The sequence below is a fragment of the Arachis hypogaea genome, chromosome 12 (assembly GCF_003086295.3).
Source record: "Arachis hypogaea cultivar Tifrunner chromosome 12, arahy.Tifrunner.gnm2.J5K5, whole genome shotgun sequence".
Lineage (NCBI taxonomy): Eukaryota > Viridiplantae > Streptophyta > Magnoliopsida > Fabales > Fabaceae > Arachis > Arachis hypogaea.
In genome coordinates, this window is record NC_092047.1 from 18,232,268 (window position 1) to 18,251,590 (window position 19,323).

A 19,323-nucleotide genomic window follows, 5' to 3' on the forward strand; every position below is an offset into this window, starting at 1 on the left:
AGCGCCAGAAAAGGATCAAAAGCTGGAGTTGAACGCCCAAACTGGCACAAAAACTGGCGTTCAACTCCACAAATGGCCTCTGCACGTGAATTGCTTAAATCTCAGCCCCAGCACACACCAAGTGGGCCCCAGAAGTGGATCTCTGCATCATCCATCATAGTTTACTCATTTTTTGTAAACCTAGGCTACTAGTTTAGTATTTAAACAACTTTTAGAGACTTATTTTGCATCTCATGACATTTTAGATCTGAACTTTGTACTCTTTGACGGCATGAGTCTCTAAACTCCATTGTTGGGGGTGAGGAGCTCTGCTGTGTCTCGATGAATTAATGCAAGTACTTCTGTTTTCCATTCAAACACGCTTGTTCCTATCTAAGATGTTCATTCGCGCGCTTAACTGTGATGAAGGTGATGATCCGTGACATTCATCACCTTCCTTAAACTATGAACGTGTGCCTGACAACCACCTCCGTTCTATATCCGATTGAATGAGTATCTCTTAGATTCCTTAATCAGAATCTCCGTGGTATAAGCTAGAACTGATGGCGGCATTCATGAGAATCCGGAAAGTCCAAACCTTGTCTGTGGTATTCCGAGTAGGATTCAATGATCGAATGACTGTGACGAGCTTCAAACTCGCAAGTGCTGGGCGTTAGTGACAGACGCAAAAGGATGAAGAATCCTATTCCAGTATGATCGAGAACCGACAGATGATTAGCCGTGCTGTGACAGAGCATGTGAGCATATTCTTCACTGAGAGGATGGGATGTAGCCATTGACGACGGTGATCCCCTACATACAGCTTGCCATAGGAGGACGTGCGTGCGTGAATTAGAAGACAGAGGAAAGCAGAGATTCAGAAGACAAAGCATCTCCAAAACTCCAACATATTCTCCATTACTGCATAACAAGTAACCTTTAATTTATACTCTCTTGGTTATTCACAATTCGTGCACCATCCATCGTGGCAGTTTTTCTGCTGCAAGAGTGTGTCCAACACTATATATTTGGAATGAGTTATGATGAGATAGTTGTTGTTGTTTCATTCCTTGCTACATGAGTGTGCGGAGCCTATATCTCTGGGGGTGGCAGTATGTTTTCTGCTGCATGAGTGTGCAGAGCCTATATCTCTAGGCGTGGCAGGAAGGCTACATTCGGAAGGATGTGTCAGGTTGGCATTTACAGACCAACAAGTGATATCACGAGCCAATAGGACAGGCATTCATCATATGCATCTCTTATATGCTTGTTTGCTTTGATTACTTGAGTTTGCCTAATTGTATAATATACCTACTTGCTTCTTGAATTACTTGTTATATATGAATACTACCTGTGTTTTACTTGCTTGCATTATCTGTGATTGTTTGGTGCTGAGGAGGCTAGATAGGTGGTGGCGATGGGATCACACGGAAGGTAGGTTGGTGAAGGCTGTGGGACAACGGTGACTAGCTTTAGTTAGAAATCCCTAAGTTTAGATAACTCTGTATATTGTTTATGGTTTAAGTTATTTATTTTTGCTAAGCTTGGATATCTATATCGTTGTGAAGTTCTAGGATTGCCTTCAGTGTCCCGGAACCTTACATCTTACATATTGGGCACTGTTACCATACTGAGAACCACCAGTTCTCATACCATATGCTGTTGTTTTTCATATGCAGGTTGTAACCCACCTCAGTGAGTTGCGGGATGGTGACAGAGCAGAGGATCTTTTGTTTTCTTTTCGGCATTTTTGATTATTTTGCTATAGTACTTTCTCTCACTTTTCTGTTTTAGACTTTATGGCCTTGGATGCTTGATTTGAGAGATAAGTTGTATAAGCTGTTTTAAACTTCAAAAACTCTTTTGTATTTTAGTTTGACTAACCGGCCTAAACTCCGCAGGCTGTGACTAGTTCTCTTTTTGGTATTTCATATATATATATATATATATATATCTTGTTAATTTAATTATTGCCTTGTGTATCCTGGAGCTATCAACAAGGTTTATGTCTTGTCCTGTTCGTGCTTACGCGTTTAGCTATCGTGTATGAACGCTTCACCTTTTGTATTTTCGCTTTAAAGCTTTACTCTTTCATCGGGCTTCTAGTTATATAAACTCTTGGATATATATTATATATTATCAGCTTTAGGACTGTCATGGCACTTTGTTATTCTTTGCTTTACGGCTAGAGGTAAGGCTTAGGGTAACGCGGTGTTACATTTAGTGGCATCAAAACGGTTCGTCCTCATAAGCCTGAGGGATGGACCGATTGTGCTTCGTTGCACACTCTGGGTCATTTTTCTTTCATGCTATTTAAATTATCTGCTTGATATGCATAGCATACTTGTTTGTGAGTGCCTTTGGGGATAATTAAAGCACTTTTTGGCTTGTTTCTATGATATCTAAGTCATTCCTCTTAATTTAATACTAAGCTATGTAAGGGAATTATATTGATGTGAAATACAAAAAATACAACTAACACAACTTTATTCACTTCTGTCAAAATATTACACAAGCCAAATGTATTCATTACATTATAGTACAACTACTGTTCATTCCTGAACTGTGTAGATTTTTTACTTAAATAACACAAATAAATGACAAAATTTTAGCCAAAGTACACACAAGTCTTAGTTGAATAATATAGAAATGTGAGCTGAATTGTACATATTTTTTTAATTGAATAACAGAAAAAAAATACAAAATTTTAGTTAAAAGATAAATAAATTTAGTTGAATAATATAAATACAATGTGAGTAACTCAAAAATGTAATTTGAATTTCTGTGTTTATTATTATAAAATTTTTGTATCTCTTCCTATGTTTTTCTTCAAAAGTTTGTGTTTAGTTTCATAAATGTATTTGTTTATCATAACAAAATTTTTGTATTTGTTATCAGAAAATTTATGTATTTGCCTCTTATATTTCTTGTAACGACCCAATTCCCAGTACGTCATGATCATACTGGAAACCAAGTGTTACCAACTTGTTCACCTAATAGCTAACTAAATATTTATTATTAATCTTGTAACCGTATTAGCGCGCGAATCGAATTTTTGGAGAAAAACTTTTATTTTATAACAGGATTTGCGAGGACAGCTAATTAAACATACACAAGCTATAATAGGGAATCAAATAAAACATACACAAGGCCAATATCATATATCAACATAACATATAGCATAGAACATACATACATATAAAGGTACTGGTGCACGAATTGTAAATCACACTTTTTACAACTCGTACCACTAACCAGCAAGTGCACTGGGTCGTCCAAGTAATACCTTACGTGAGTAAGGGTCGATCCCACGGAGATTGTTGGCTTGAAGCAATCTATGGTTACCTTGTAACTCTTAGTCAGGAAAACAATAAAACAATTCACTTATCAAATTTGATAGCAAGGAATAAAAGGGCATGAAACAAATACTTGTTACTCAATAATGGAGAATATGTTGGGGTTTTGGAGATGCTTTGTCTTCTTTATTTCAGTTTTTCTCTTGTACTCCTCTTCACACACGCAAGGCTCCTTCCATGGTAAGCTGTATGTAAGGTGTCACCGTTGTCAATGGCTACTTCCCGTCCTCTCAGTGAAAATGGTCCAAATGCTCTGTCACAGCACGGCTAATCATCTATTGGTTCTCGATCATGTCGGAATAGAATCCCTTGATTCTTTTGCGTCTGTCACTACGCCCAACAATCGCGAGTTTGAAGCTCGTCACAGCCATTCAATCTTTGAATCCTACTCGGAATACCACAGACAAGGTTTAGACTTTCCGGATTCTCATGAATGCCACCATCAATTCTAGCTTATACCACAAAGATTCTGATTAAGAAATCTAAGAGATACTCATTCAATCTGATGTAGAACGGAGGTGGTTGTCAGGCACACGTTCATGGATTGAGGAAGGTGATGAGTGTCACGGATCATCACCTTCTTCATAGTGAAGCGCGAATGAACATCTTAGATAGGAACAAGCGTGTTTGAATGGAAAACAGAGATAATTGCATTAATTCATCAAGACGATGCAGAGCTCCTCACCCCCAACAATGGAGTTTAGAGACTCATGCCATCAAAGAGTACAAAGTTCAGATCTAAAAATGTCATGAGGTCCAAAATAAATCTCTAAAAGTTGTTTAAATACTAAACTAGTAACCTAGGTTTACAGAAAATGAGTAAACTATGATAGATAGCGCAGAAATCCACTTCTGGGGCCCACTTGGTGTGTGCTGGGGCTGAGACTTAAGCTTCTCACGTGCCTGGGCTGTTTTGGGGTTGTAACCTGTTTCTGGCATTGAACTCCAACTTGTAACTTGTTTCTAGCGCTGGACGCCAGACTGCAACATGGAACTGGCATTGAACGCCAGTTTACGTCATCTATCCTTGAGCAAAGTATGGACTATTATATATTGCTGGAAAGCCCTGGATGTCTAATTTCCAACGCAGTTGAGAGCGCGCCATTTGGAGTTCTGTAGCTCCAGAAAATCCACTTTGAGTGCAGGAAGGTCAGAATCCAGCAGCATCAGCAGTCCTTTTTCAGCCTGAATCAGATTTTTGCTCAGCTCCCTCAATTTCAGCCAGAAAATACCTGAAATCACAGAAAAACACACAAACTCATAGTAAAGTCCAGAAATATGATTTTTAATTAAAAACTAATAAAATAATACTAAAAACCAACTAAATCATACTAAAAACTAAGTAAAAACAATGCCAAAAAGCGTATAAATTATCCGCTCATCACAACACCAAACTTAAATTGTTGCTTGTCCCCAAGCAACTAAAAAAAAAGTAGGATAAAAAGAAGAGAATATACAATGAATTCCAAAAACATCTATGAAGATCAGTGTTAATTAGATGAGCGGGGCTATTAGCTTTTTGCTTCTGAACAGTTTTGGCATCTCACTTTATCCTTTGAAGTTCAGAATGATTGGCATCTATAGGAACTCAGAATTTAGATAGTGTTATTGATTCTCTTAGTTCAGTATGTTGATTCTTGAACCAGCTACTTTATGAGTCTTGGCCGTGGCCCTAAGCACTCTGTTTTCCAGTATTACCACCGGATACATACATGCCACAGACACATAACTGGGTGAACCTTTTCAGATTGTGACTCAGCTTTGCTAAAGTCCCCAATTAGAGGTGTCCAGGATTCTTAAGCACACTCTGTTTTTTTTTTTTTTGCTTTTGACCTCGACTTTAACCGCTCAGTCTCAAGTTTTCACTTGACACCTTCACGCCACAAGCACATGGTTAGGGACAGCTTGGTTTAGCCGCTAAGGCTAGGATTTTATTCCTTTAGGCCTTCCTATCCACTGATGCTCAAAGCCTTGGATCCTTTTTATTACCCTTGCCTTTTGGTTTTAAGGGCTATTGGCTTTTTGCTCTTGCCTTTTGGTTTAAAGAGCTTTTGGCTTTTTCTGCTTACTTTTTCTTTTTCTTGCTCTCTTTTTTTTTCGTATTTTTTTTTCTGCAAGCTTTGTTCTTCACTGCTTTTTCTTGCTTCAAGAATCATTTTTATGATTTTTCAGATTATCAAATAACATTTCTCCTTTTTCATCATTCTCTCAAGAGCCAACAATTTTAACATTCATAAACAACAAATTCAAAAGACATATGCACTGTTCAAGCATTCATTCAGAAAACAAAAAGTATTGCCACCACATCAAAATAGTTAAACTATTTTAAAATTCGAAATTCATGTACTTCTTTTTCTTTTTCAGAAAACAATTTTCATTTAAGAAAGGTGATGGATTCATAGGACATTCATATCTTTAAGACATAGACACTTAGATACTAGTGATCATATAGTGAAGACACAAACATAATTAAACATGAAGCATAGTAAACAAAAAATAAGAACAAGGACATTAAGGAATGGGTCCACCTTAATGAGGGTGGCATCTTCCTCTTCTTGAAGGACCAATGGTGCTCTTGAGCTCCTCTATGTCTCTTCCTTGCCTTTGTTGCTCTTTCCTCATAGCTCTTTGATCTGCAGTCAATTGCTCTACCACTGAATTATGGAAAAACAAAAGCAATGCTTTTACCACACCAAACTTAAAAGGTTTGCTCGTCCTCGAGCAAAAGAAGAAAGAAGTGGAGAAGATGGAGGAGATGGAAGTGTGTGAATGGGTGGGTTTGGGAGGGAAATGGTTTGAATTTGAATGGTGAGGTAGGTGGGGATCATGTGGGGTCAAGGATTTAGCATCCCTGCTCCAATTAGGCGTACAAAATGCCCCTACTGTGCAATCCTGGCATTTAACGCCAGACTGCTGCCTGTTTCTGGCGTTAAACGCCCAAATGTAGCCTGTTTCTGGCGTTTAACGCCAGACTGATGCTTGTTTCTGGCGTTAAACGCCAGCTTGGTGCTTGTTTCTGGTGTTAAACGCCAGACAGATGCTTGTTTCTGGCGTTTAAACGCCAGAATGATCTTCCTCCAGGGTGTGCTATTTTTCATGCTGTTTTTCATTCTGTTTTTGATTTTCCATTTGTTTTTGCGACTTCACATGATCATCAACCTAAAGAAAACATAAAATAGCCATGAAAAATAAATAGATATAATTAAATAACATTGGGTTGCCTCCCAACAAGCGCTTCTTTAATGTCAATAGCTTGACAGTGAGCTCTCATGGAGCCTCACAGATAATCAGAGCAAGGTTGGGACCTCCCAACACCAAACTTAGAGTTTGAATGTGGGGGTTCAACACCAAACTTAGAGTTTGGTTGTGGCCTTCCAACACCAAACTTAGAGTTTGACTGTGGGGGCTTTGGTTGACTCTGCAGTGAGAGAAGCTTTTCATGCTTCCTCTCCATGGTTACAGAAGGAGAACCTTGTGTCTTATAGTTTGCAATGTCTGCAAACCACAGAGCTTCCTGAATAGCAAACAATTGCTCATCCGGAAAGGTTTCAGAGATCTCAGTAAGAGGGAGGGATGCTCCTGCCACTGGTTCTATCCGAGATAGGTGATCAGCTACTTGATTCTCTGTCCCTTTTCTGTCTCTTATTTCTATATCAAACTCTTGCAGAAACAATACCCATCTTATGAGCCTGGGCTTTGAATCCTGCTTTGTGAGTAGATATTTAAGAGCAGCATGGTCAGTGTACACAATCACTTTTGATCCTACTAAGTAGGATCTAAACTTGTCAATGGCATAAACCACTGCAAGTAATTCTTTTTCTGTGATTGTGTAATTTTTCTGGGCATCATTTAAAATACTGCTAGCATAATAAATGACATGCAGAAGCTTGTTATGCCTCTGTCCCAATACTGCACCAATGGTATGGTCACTGGCATCACACATTAGTTCGAATGGTAATGTCTAGTCTGGTGCAGAAATAACTGGTGTTGTGACCAGCTTAGCTTTCAGGGTCTCAAACGCCTGCAGACACTTTGTGTCAAACACAAATGGCGTGTCAACAGCTAGCAGATTTCTTAGAGGTTTTGCAATTTTTGAAAAATCCTTTATAAACCTCCTATAGAATCCTGCATGCCCCAGAAAGCTTCTGATTGCCTTAACATTGGCAGGTGGTGGTAATTTTTCAATTACTTCAACTTTAGCTTGATCCACCTCTATTCCCTTGTTTGAAATTTTATGCCCAAGGACAATCCCTTCAGTCACCATAAAGTGACATTTTTCCCAGTTTAAAACTAGGTTGGTCTCTTGGCATCTTTTCAGAACAAGTGCTAAATGGTTAAGGCAGGAGCTGAATAAGTCTCCAAATACTGAAAAGTTATCCATGAAGACTTCTAGAAACTTCTCTATCATATCAGAGAAGATAGAGAGCATGCACCTCTGAAAGGTTGCAGGTGCATTACACAGACCAAAAGGCATCCTTCTGTAGGCAAACACTCCAGAAGGACATGTGAATGCTGTTTTCTCTTGGTCCTGAGGATCTACTGCAATTTGGTTGTAACCTGAATATACATCCAAAAAGCAGTAGTATTCATGACCTGCTAGTCTTTCTAGCATCTGGTCTATGAATGGTAAAGGGAAGTGATCCTTTCTGGTGGCTGTATTGAGCCTTCTGTAGTCAATACACATACGCCACCCTGTAACTGTTCTTGTAGGAACCAATTCATTCTTTTCATTATGAACTACTGTCATTCCTCCCTTCTTAGGGACAACATGGACAGGGCTCACCCAGGAACTATCAGAAATAGGATAGATAATCCCAGCCTCTAGTAACTTAGTGACCTCTTTCTGCACCACCTCCTTCATGGTGGGATTTAGCCGCCTCTGTCGTTGAACCACTGGCTTAGCATCATCCTCCAATAGGATCTTGTGCATGCATCTGGCTGGGCTAATGCCCTTAAGATCACTTATGGACCACCCAAGAGCTGTCTTGTGTGTCCTTAGCACCTGAATTACTGCTTTCTCTTCCTGTGGCCCTAAAGCAGAGCTTATGATTACAGGAAAAGTGTCACCTTCTCCCAGAAATGCATATTTCAGGGATGGTGGTAGTGGTTTGAGCTCGGGTTTAGAAGGTTTCTCCTCTTCCTGAGGAGTTTTCAGAGGTTCTTTTATTTCCTCTGGTTCCTCCAGATCAGACTGAACATCTTTAAAAATGTCCTCTAGCTCTGATTCGAGACTCTCAATCATATGGACCTCTTCCACCAGGGAGTCAATAATATCAATGCCCAGGCATTCGTCTGATGTGTCTGGATGTTGCATAGCTTTGACAACATTCAACTTAAACTCATCCTCATTGACTCTCAGGGTTATCTGCCCTTTTTGGACGTCGATGAGGATTCGTCCAGTTGCTAGGAATGGTCTTCCTAGAATGAGAGTTGCACTCTTGTGCTCCTCTATTTCCAGCACTACAAAGTTAGTAGGGAAGGCAAATGGCCCAACCTTGACAATCATGTCCTCAATGATGCCTGATGGGTATTTAATGGAGCCATCAGTAAGTTGAAGACAGATCCGGGTTGGTTTGACCTCTTCAGTCAAGCCAAGCTTTCTGATAGTGGATGCAGGGATTAGGTTGATGCTTATCCCAAGATCACATAGAGCTGTCTTGGTGCAGTTACCCTCTAATATGCATGGTATCATAAAGCTCCCGGGATCTTTAAGCTTTTCTGGGAAGCTTTTCAGAATGACTGCACTGCATTCTTCAGTGAGGAGAACTCTTTCAGTTTCTCTCCAATCCTTCTTATGACTCAAGATATCTTTCATGAACTTGGCATAAGAGGGTATTTGCTCAAGTGCCTCTGCAAACGGAATCTTTATTTCAAGAGTCCTGAGATAGTCTGCAAAGCGGGCAAATTGCTTATCTTGCTCCTCTTTGCGGAGTTTTTGAGGATAAGGCATCTTGGCTTTGTATTCCTCAACCTTAGTTGCTGTAGGTTTATTTCCTACAGAGGTAGGTTGAGAAGCCTTCTTGAGGGATTTATTATCAGCACTTGCAAGTGTCTGATCCCTCACTGGCATTTGAAAGCCAGGGTTGGAAGCTGGAGTGGCGTTAGACGCCAACTCCTCATCTGTTCCTGGCGTTTGAACACCAGAACTGTGCTTCCTTTGGGCGTTCAACGCCAGTTCCTTGCTTGTTTCTGGCGTTGAACGCCAGTCCTGAGCATGGTTTGGGCATTCAGCGCCAGTCTTCCACCCAATTTCTGGCGTTTTAGCGCCAGAATTATTTTTCCCTGGGCTCTTACTGTCCTCAGATGGAATTTGGGTAGTTTGCTCATTTCTTGGCTTCCTGCTGCCTTGAGGTGGGGTATTTAATATTTTCCCACTTCTTAATTGAACTGCTTGGCATTCTTCTATTATTTGTTCTGACAGCTGCTGCTTTGTTTGCTTTAATTGTTCTTCCATATTTATATTAGCCATCCTTGTCTCTTGTAGTCTCTCCTTGAATTCGGCTAACTGTTTTGTTAGAAAATCCAATTGCTGATTGAATTCAGCAGCTTGTTCTACAGAACTGAATTCAGCAGTTACTGTTTTGGCCTCTTCTTTCATGGAAGGGTCACTGTTTAGGTACAGATGCTGATTTCTGGCAACTGTATCAATGAGCTCTTGAGCTTCTTCAATTGTCTTTCTCATGTGGATAGATCCACCAGTTGAGTAATCTAGAGATATCTGAGCTCTTTCTACAAGCCCATAATAGAAGATGTCTAACTGAACCCACTCTGAAAACATTTCAGAGGGGCACTTTCGTAGCATCTCTCTGTATCTCTCCCAGGCATCATAAAGAGATTCATTATCTCCTTGTTTAAAGCCTTGGATGTCCAGCCTTAGCTGTGTCATCCTTTTTGGAGGAAAGTATTGATTCAGGAATTTTTCTGTCAGCTGTTTCCATGTCCTTATGCTAGCCTTAGGTTGGTTATTTAACCACCTCTTGGCTTGGTCTTTTACAGCAAATGGAAACAGTAATAATCTGTAAACATCCTGATCTACTTCCTTATCATGTACTGTGTCAGCAATTTGTAAAAACTGTGCCAGAAACTCTGTAGGTTCTTCATGTGGAAGACCGGAATACTGGCAGCTTTGCTGCACCATGATAATGAGCTGAGGATTCAACTCAAAGCTACTGACTCCAATGGAGGGTATGCACTACTCCCATGTGAAGCAGTAGAGGGGTTAGCATATGACCCCAGAGTCCTTCTGGACTGTTCATTTCCACTTAGATCCATGATGGAGAAAGGGAGATGATGTAAAATAAAAAAATTATTTTTATTTATTTATTTATTTATTTATTTTGAAAATAAAATAAATTAAAATAAAATAAATAAAAATGGGTGAAGATTTTCAAAAAAGTGAGGAGAGAGAAAGTTGTTAGGAAGTTTTGAAAAAGATATGATTTTTGTTTTTTTTTTTTTGAAAAAGGGTTTTAAATTTTGAAATAAAAAAAATCTAAATTTTAAAATTGATTTTCGAAAAATTGCTTTAAAATAGAGGGAAAAGATATTTTTGAATTTAAAGAGGAGAGAGAAAAACAATAAGATAGCACAAGATTTAAAATTTTTAGATCTAATGCTCCTTGTTTTCGAAAATTTTGGAGGGAAAATACCAAGGAACACCAAACTTAAAAATTTTAAGATCAAGACACAAGGAAAACTCAAGAACACTTTGAAGACTCACAAGAACAACAAGAACATGAAGATAGAACACCAAACTTAAAATTTTTAGAAAACCAAACTAAAATTTTCGAAAACCAAAGGGAAATCAACAAGAAAACACCAAACTTAAAGTTTGGCACAAAATTTAATAGAGAAATTATTTTTGAAAAAGAAGATTTTGAAAAGAGTATACCAAATTACCACGAACTTAGACCAACGCTCTAGCCAATTGGGCAGTAAATGTAACACTTGTTTTGAAGAAGTATTTTTAATACTTAAGAAAAAAAAATTTTTTGAAAACCAATGTTTTGAAAAGACACACGAAAAACAAGAAAAGAAACAGAACAAGAAAAACTAAAAACTAATAAAGAAAAATAATATTTTTGAAAAATTTTTGAAAAGAATATAAAGACTCTGACCCAAAATACAAAATTTTCCTAATCTAAGCAACAGGATTCACCGTCAGTTGTTCAAACTCAAACAATCCCCGGCAACGGCGCCAAAAACTTGGTGCACGAATTGTAAATCACACTTTTTATAACTCGTACCACTAACCAGCAAGTGCACTGGGTCGTCCAAGTAATACCTTACGTGAGTAAGGGTCGATCCCACAGAGATTGTTGTCTTGAAGCAATCTATGGTTACCTTGTAACTCTTAGACAGGAAAACAATAAAACAATTCACTTATCAAATTTGATAGCAAGGAATAAAAGGGCATGAAACAAATACTTGTTACTCAATAATGGAGAATATATTGGGGTTTTGGAGATGCTTTGTCTTCTTTATTTCAGTTTTTCTCTTGTACTCCTCTTCACACACGCAAGGCTCCTTCCATGGTAAGCTGTATGTAAGGTGTCACCGTTGTCAATGGCTACTTCCCGTCCTCTCAGTGAAAATGGTCCAAATACTCTGTCACAGCACGGCTAATCATCTGTTGGTTCTCGATCATGTCGGAATAGAATCCCTTGATTCTTTTGCGTCTGTCACTACGCCCAACAATCGCGAGTTTGAAGCTCGTCACAGCCATTCAATCCTTGAATCCTACTCAGAATACCACAGACAAGGTTTAGACTTTCCGGATTCTCATGAATGCCGCCATCAATTCTAGCTTATACCACGAAGATTCTGATTAAGAAATCTAAGAGATACTCATTCAATCTGATTTAGAATGGAGGTGGTTGTCAGGCACATGTTCATGGATTGAGGAAGGTGATGAGTGTCACGGATCATCACCTTCTTCATAGTGAAGCGCGAATGAACATCTTAGATAGGAACAAGCGTGTTTGAATGGAAAACAGAGATAATTGCATTAATTCATCAAGACGCTGCAGAGCTCCTCACCCCCAACAATGGGGTTTAGAGACTCATGCCGTCAAAGAGTACAAAGTTCAGATCTAAAAATGTCATGAGGTCCAAAATAAATCTCTAAAAGTTGTTTAAATACTAAACTAGTAACCTAGGTTTACAGAAAATGAGTAAACTATGATAGATAGCGCAGAAATCCACTTCTGGGGCCCACTTGGTGTGTGCTGGGGCTGAGACTTAAGCTTCTCACGTGCCTGGGCTGTTTTGGGCGTTCAACGCTAGGTTGTAACCTATTTCTGGTGTTGAACTCCAACTTGTAACTTGTTTCTGGCGCTGGACGCCAGACTGCAACATGGAACTGGCGTTGAACGCCAGTTTACGTCATCTATCCTTGAGCAAAGTATGAACTATTATATATTGCTGGAAAGCCCTGGATGTCTACTTTCCAACGCAATTGAGAGCACGCCACTTGGAGTTCTGTAGCTCCAGAAAATCCACTTTGAGTGCAGGAAGGTCAGAATCCAACAGCATCAGCAGTCCTTTTTCAGCCTAAATCAGATTTTTGCTCAGCTCCCTCAATTTCAGCCAGAAAATACCTGAAATCATAGAAAAACACACAAACTCATAGTAAAGTCCAGAAATGTGATTTTTAATTAAAAACTAATAAAAATATACTAAAAACCAACTAAATCATACTAAAAACTAAGTTAAAACAATGCCAAAAAGCGTATAAATTATCCGCTCATCAGGTACTACCATATATCGCATGAGTTAGCGTACAACATATCTTGCTACTATATACATAGTTAACGCTCCGGGCCCTGGTCCATATAGGAAGCCCCTAAGCTGGCACCCGAAACTAACCTAACCAGTATTTATAGCTCCTAATCTCTCGGTGGATCTATCCAAAGTGAGAGACTAAACCAAAATATCTAAGCTACACTGTAGGCGCCACCCAAAATACGCTACCAACTCTTACTGTCTCTGATCGATCATTGCAGCCAAAAGACGAGTTCTCTATCACCTTCATATCCTTTGCTGGGTCCTCGTATATATATAGGGGTAATCTTAACTAGAGTTCCTGTTTCCATCTGAAGGGGGAAGAACAGGGGTAAGAATTGGGGAGTTCTTAGTAGGATCGGGGTGGTTAATTAAGTCTGTTTTAATACTATACCCAGTTAGCAGCAACAACCGAATCACGCATCAAACACAATAACTAAAGAACATAAAGAGAAAACAAACACAACACATACACAATCACAGAAAACATAATTCATAGAAGATATGCTCAATCAATCATGATGCATGTCTATCCCTAGTGCAGGTAATGAGCTCATGCATCGGTTGCCTACCCGCTCCCAACATTACCTGGGTACGAGTCCCAGATATGTCTTTCCAGATGCATACAGTGTGCTTATAAGTTGTACGGCTAGGCCACATACAGTGTGACTTTAAGTCGTACGGCTAGGCCGCATACAGTGTGACTTTCCAAATCAATAAGCGTACATCTGGAAAACAGTTCTCAGTGTGTGGGCGTCCCCACTTTACATTTGGCACTAAGGCCCAACAATGCCACATCTGCTATCCTGTGGCAGACAGTCTTTTAAAGCTTTTTCTTTATCTTTGTCCTCTACTCTCTTATGGCAGAGATCCCTTTAATTATCTTTCTTTCCTTTACTTTTCGTTTTTCTTCTTTTCCTTTGTATCATTCCACAATATAAATTATCTTTGATAAAGAAAATAATTTATTTTAATATAAAGAGTAATTTTGAATAAAAACTGAAAATAACATTTACATTTTTCTTTTAAAACTTAGTTTATAAAACCTTATTTCTAAGACTTTTACTAATTTCTTTCTAGATCACAAACTTTTTAATATTCTATTTCTATCCTCAATATTTTACAAAATTATATCTCACGTATTTTTTTTATATTTATAAAAACTAGCGGCTCAACAGGCACTAACATGCCTGTTCAGCCGCTTTTCTATTATTTTTAAGAAATTAATTTTATCCTTTTAATATATTATTTATTTTTCAAATTTATTAGATCACTATTTTTTTATTTTAATATTGACGTAATTTTATTTATATCATATTTTAGTATTGGTGTTAATATATTATTCACCCTTTAAATTTGTCAAATAAATATTTTTTTCATCATTTCAAAATTAATTTAGCCTTAGTTATATGATATTTTGTTGAAATTAAAATTACTATAAAAAACTTTTAAAATGCTAAATTATAAAAGCACACATTAAAGATATGTATATGTTATCGAAAAAAGATATAGTTAAAAAAATGACAAAAATGTTATCCTAATTTAATATCAATAATTTATAAAAAAATTACTCAATTAATGTAAGTTATTTAATATTTGTAAGAAATATAAAATAAATAAATTTAAATTAAAAAAATAAGGAAAAAAAATTATGTTGTTATTATGTGTAATAAAATCAAGATAAAAATTTACTAACATTATTTACAAATTAGTTATTTATATATTAAATTTATTTATTTTCTCAATCCTATTTAATTTGAAGCAAATTTAAAAATTTAAATTCAAAACCCACTTTATCTTTATGTATAATTCTAATAGATAAAAATATTTACTTCTTTAATCTTATATTGAGCATATTTAATTATCTTTAGAATTATAATAAAGATTAAAGAAATAAATATTTTTATCTATTAGAATTATGCATAAAGATAAAGTGGATTTTGAATTTAAATTTTTAAATTTGCTTCAAATTAAATAGGATTGAAAAAATAAATAAATTTAATATATAAATAACTAATTTATAAATAATGTTAATAAATTTTATCATGATTTTATTACGCATAATATAATTCGTTTTCCTTATTTTTTTAATTAAAATTTATTTATTTTATATTTCTTACAAATATTAAATTACTTAAAATATTTTATTTTTTTATAATTTATTTTTTAATTATTGAATAATTTTTTATAATTATTGATATTAAATTAGGATAACATTTTTATCGTTTTTTTTAACTATATCTTTTTTCGATAATGCTTTTATAATTTAGCATTTTAAAAGTTTTTTATAGTAATTTTAATTTCAACAAAATATCATATAACTAAGGCTATGTTAATTTTGAAATGATAAAAAAATATTTATTTGACAAATTTAAAGGGTGAATAATATATTAACACCAATACTAAAATATGATATAAATAAGATCACGTCAATATTAAAATAAAAAAAATAGTGATCTAATAAATTTGAAGAACGAATAATATATTAAAAAAATAAAATTAATTTCTTAAAAATAATAGAAAAGTAACTGAACAGGCTGTTGAGCCGCTAGTATTATCATAACGTCTATTATTATTTTTAAAAAATGTACCTGTATTTGGCAATGGAGTTGACATAGAAATTGTATCAACTTCCTTGTCAAATCCTCTCACGATGATTTGCAGGTGTCCCTTTCTTAGTAAATGCATGTCAGAACCAAAAGATAGTAAGATGCATAAAAAAAATCAACAACAGTGAGGAATATTTGTAAGTAGAGCAGTTATTTAATTTTCTCATTATTGCAGCAGTTATTTAATGGGTTAATGACTTTTTTTTTAAATTAAAAACAAAAATGTATTATTACTATTTTGTCTATAAATTTGATTTGTAAAATAAATTATTTGAGGGCAAATGGTGTCTATAAAAATTGGACACCAAACTCTGATATTGGCTTGATATATTGGTATAGATTTATGAGATAAGAGAGAACGTGAATGAAGATGACGTAGTGGGAGTTTTGTAAAGCAGAATAACTGACGTATACTGGAGAAGGTTATTAGGAAGGATAAAAGTGAAAAAAAAAAATTTGGACACCAAAATAGGTTTTGCCATTGTATATTGTTATAGATATGTAACATAATATATTAAAAATAATTGAAAATTTACTAACAATGAATTAAAGCTTTTAAAAAATGATAATTTATACTCATTAATATTATTACAGTTCTATCTATTACTTTGATTTGGATCAATTTTACTATTATTATGAGTACCTGAATGTTTAAAAGCAAATCTATTATTAGCATGAGATTAATATATTTTTAAAATCTATTAATGTATTCAATAATATTAATAAAAATGAGATAAGAAGTGAAAGATGGGTAAAAGTTATGTTAAGGTGGCCAAGTGGAGTAATGGGAGTTTTTCATAAATGAATAACTGACATTAAGTGGAGAAATTGATTAAAAAGGGTAATACTGGAAAGAAATATTGGACACTAAATCCATGTTTTGCTATTATATATTGTTATAGATAATCCTAATTCTAAATAAAATATCCACTTTACCTCTGTTTTTGATTTAGTGTCCAAAATACCCGAAAAACTTGATATAATTATAAACCTAACCTCAGTCTTTTTATAAAATTAAAACTACACCCTTCAAAATAAAATTTCCAAACTAATTTCTTGTCTTCCAACGAGACCGAAATCCTATTTTATTTGTTATCAAAACATTAACTTGAAATTTTATCCATTTTCGAGCTGACTGAAATCTATGATGCACGGACACTGACATGGACATGGGACACGACACGACACGGGATACACCGACACGCGAATTTTAAAATCTTACACGACACGGGGACACGCATACATATAAAATATAAAATATGTTTTAGATAAACCGTAATGACATTTTAATATTTTATTGATATTAAAATATAAATTATTTTTTTAATTATTTTTAATATCTTATTTTAATTATATTAAGTATTTAAAATATTTATTGTTTTACTAAATAATAATATATACTATATCTAAATTTATTTTAAGAATATATATTAAGAATAAGACCGGACACGCTAACACGTAATGGTATTTAGGTGTGTTCAAGTGTGTCCGGAGAAGAATTTTTTATTTTTTATTGAGACACAGTTTGGACACAGCAGACACGCGTGTCGGACTAGTGTCGGTGAGTGTCGTGTCCGAAATGTGTCTGACACGCAGACACGACAACTCAGCAAAGTGTCCGTGCTTCATAGACTGAAACACAACCTCATCAAAATATCAATTTATCAACAAAATTCAACATAAAATGCAATCAAATTTTAATAATACTCAATCCAAACATCAGTTCACTTATCAAATATCATTTAGTCGGTGAAATTTACCAAAACCCTACCTTCATACGAAATCGAAATACTCGAAACTCCAGAGAAACTTTCTAACCGAGTTGCCGAAGAAGAAAACATCTAGAATCGTCTGTGCCTCCTAAAACTCCAGTTGGTCAATTTTAAAGGGATAGAAAAGTTACGTCTCTGTCGACTTCCACCGATCAAAAATGACGTCAACACGTAGAGAAGGAAGATACGAACACTTTTATCATATTAGATTTTTTAGTTGAGTTACGGATCGTAGAAAATCGAAAAAGGAAAATTAACGGGGTTACGATTCTTCAATGAGTACTTTTGGTTTCTTTCTCTCTTTTCTTTTTTTTTTTTTTTTCATGCAATTCGGTTATGAATGGATGAAGAATAGGAGAAGGTAACTGGCTTTTAGTGGGATATGATTTGGCAATAAAAAAGGATTAAGTGTCATCGCCTAATGACATATGGTTCCATGATAAGTCTCTCTTTTTCTTTCTTATATGCTCGGTAATAATATATGATGATGATTAGGGTTGTGTAACATGAAGTGCTATTGTTGAATGTGAGTCCATGTTTTTTTTTTTTTTTCTTCTTTCGGTCAACAACAACAACAACCATAGTTGTTAAAACCGGATCAGATCGGCCGATTCGACCGGAAAATCGGATTCTATACCGGTCCGATCCAGTATTTAGATCGTGTAAGGTGTTGAACCAATATTAACCGGTCAAATCCGGTGAAAACTGGATCGGTCCGAGCCGTTCGGTCAACGTTGATGGTGAATTGGAAAATTTTTCAAAATGCTTCCAATATGATTATATTTAACTATAAATTTTATTAAATATATACAAATTAAAAAGATAAATAAAAATTTAATTAATCACAATTTATTTTTTTTCATGATTATATGATATCTATTAATATTATTTTTTTAATATATTATTTTATTTTTTGTCTTCATATGAGGTTGATAGTTGAAAATCGCTAGATGATATTTAGTTAAACTAATCAAATCATCTAACGGTTCTTAAATATCAACTTCACAAAAAAATAATTGTATGTGACTTTTCACCTATAATAATATAATAATAAAATAAATATAAACTAATTAATAAAGTATTAAAATTTAAAAATGATAATTATTTTTATAAAAAAATAAAAATACTAATAATAAAAAATAATTAAATTTTATATAATTATTTAATTATACCGAGTTAACCGGTTCGACCAGTGACCCACCGGTTGAACCAGTGATCCAGTAACCCAGTAACCTTATCGGTTCGATTACCGGTTCGGTTCTGACGACGACGACAACAACAACAACAACAACAACAACAACAACAACAACAACAACAACAACAATAATAATAATAAAGTTAAATATGTATGAGTTATTAACATAAATGACATTAGTAACTTAGAAATTAAAAGATATTTGATGAAACTTTAGCAATTTTAAACTCATCAAAAAATACGGATAATTTCTTATATTGTCAAAAGTCAGACTTGATAATAATATTAATATTATTATCTAAGCTCCATTATAATTAGAGCAAATAAAATAAATAAATAACATAATAATAAAATTATATTACCATTTATTTTATTTCGGGATTCGAAGTCAACTCATTAAAATAAAACTAATCGCTTTAAAATATTATTTTAAGAAAAACTCGCGTTAGTGCAAAAACTAGAGTTGTTACACTTCTCTTAATAGATTTGTGTTTTACCATTAAAAGATTTATGTATTTATCGTCAGAAAATTTTTGTTCATCGTCATATAATTTGTTTATTGTAAAAAAGTTTCTTATGTTTAATATCACAAAATTTATGTATTTTGGATAAAGAAATTTCTTCTTTTT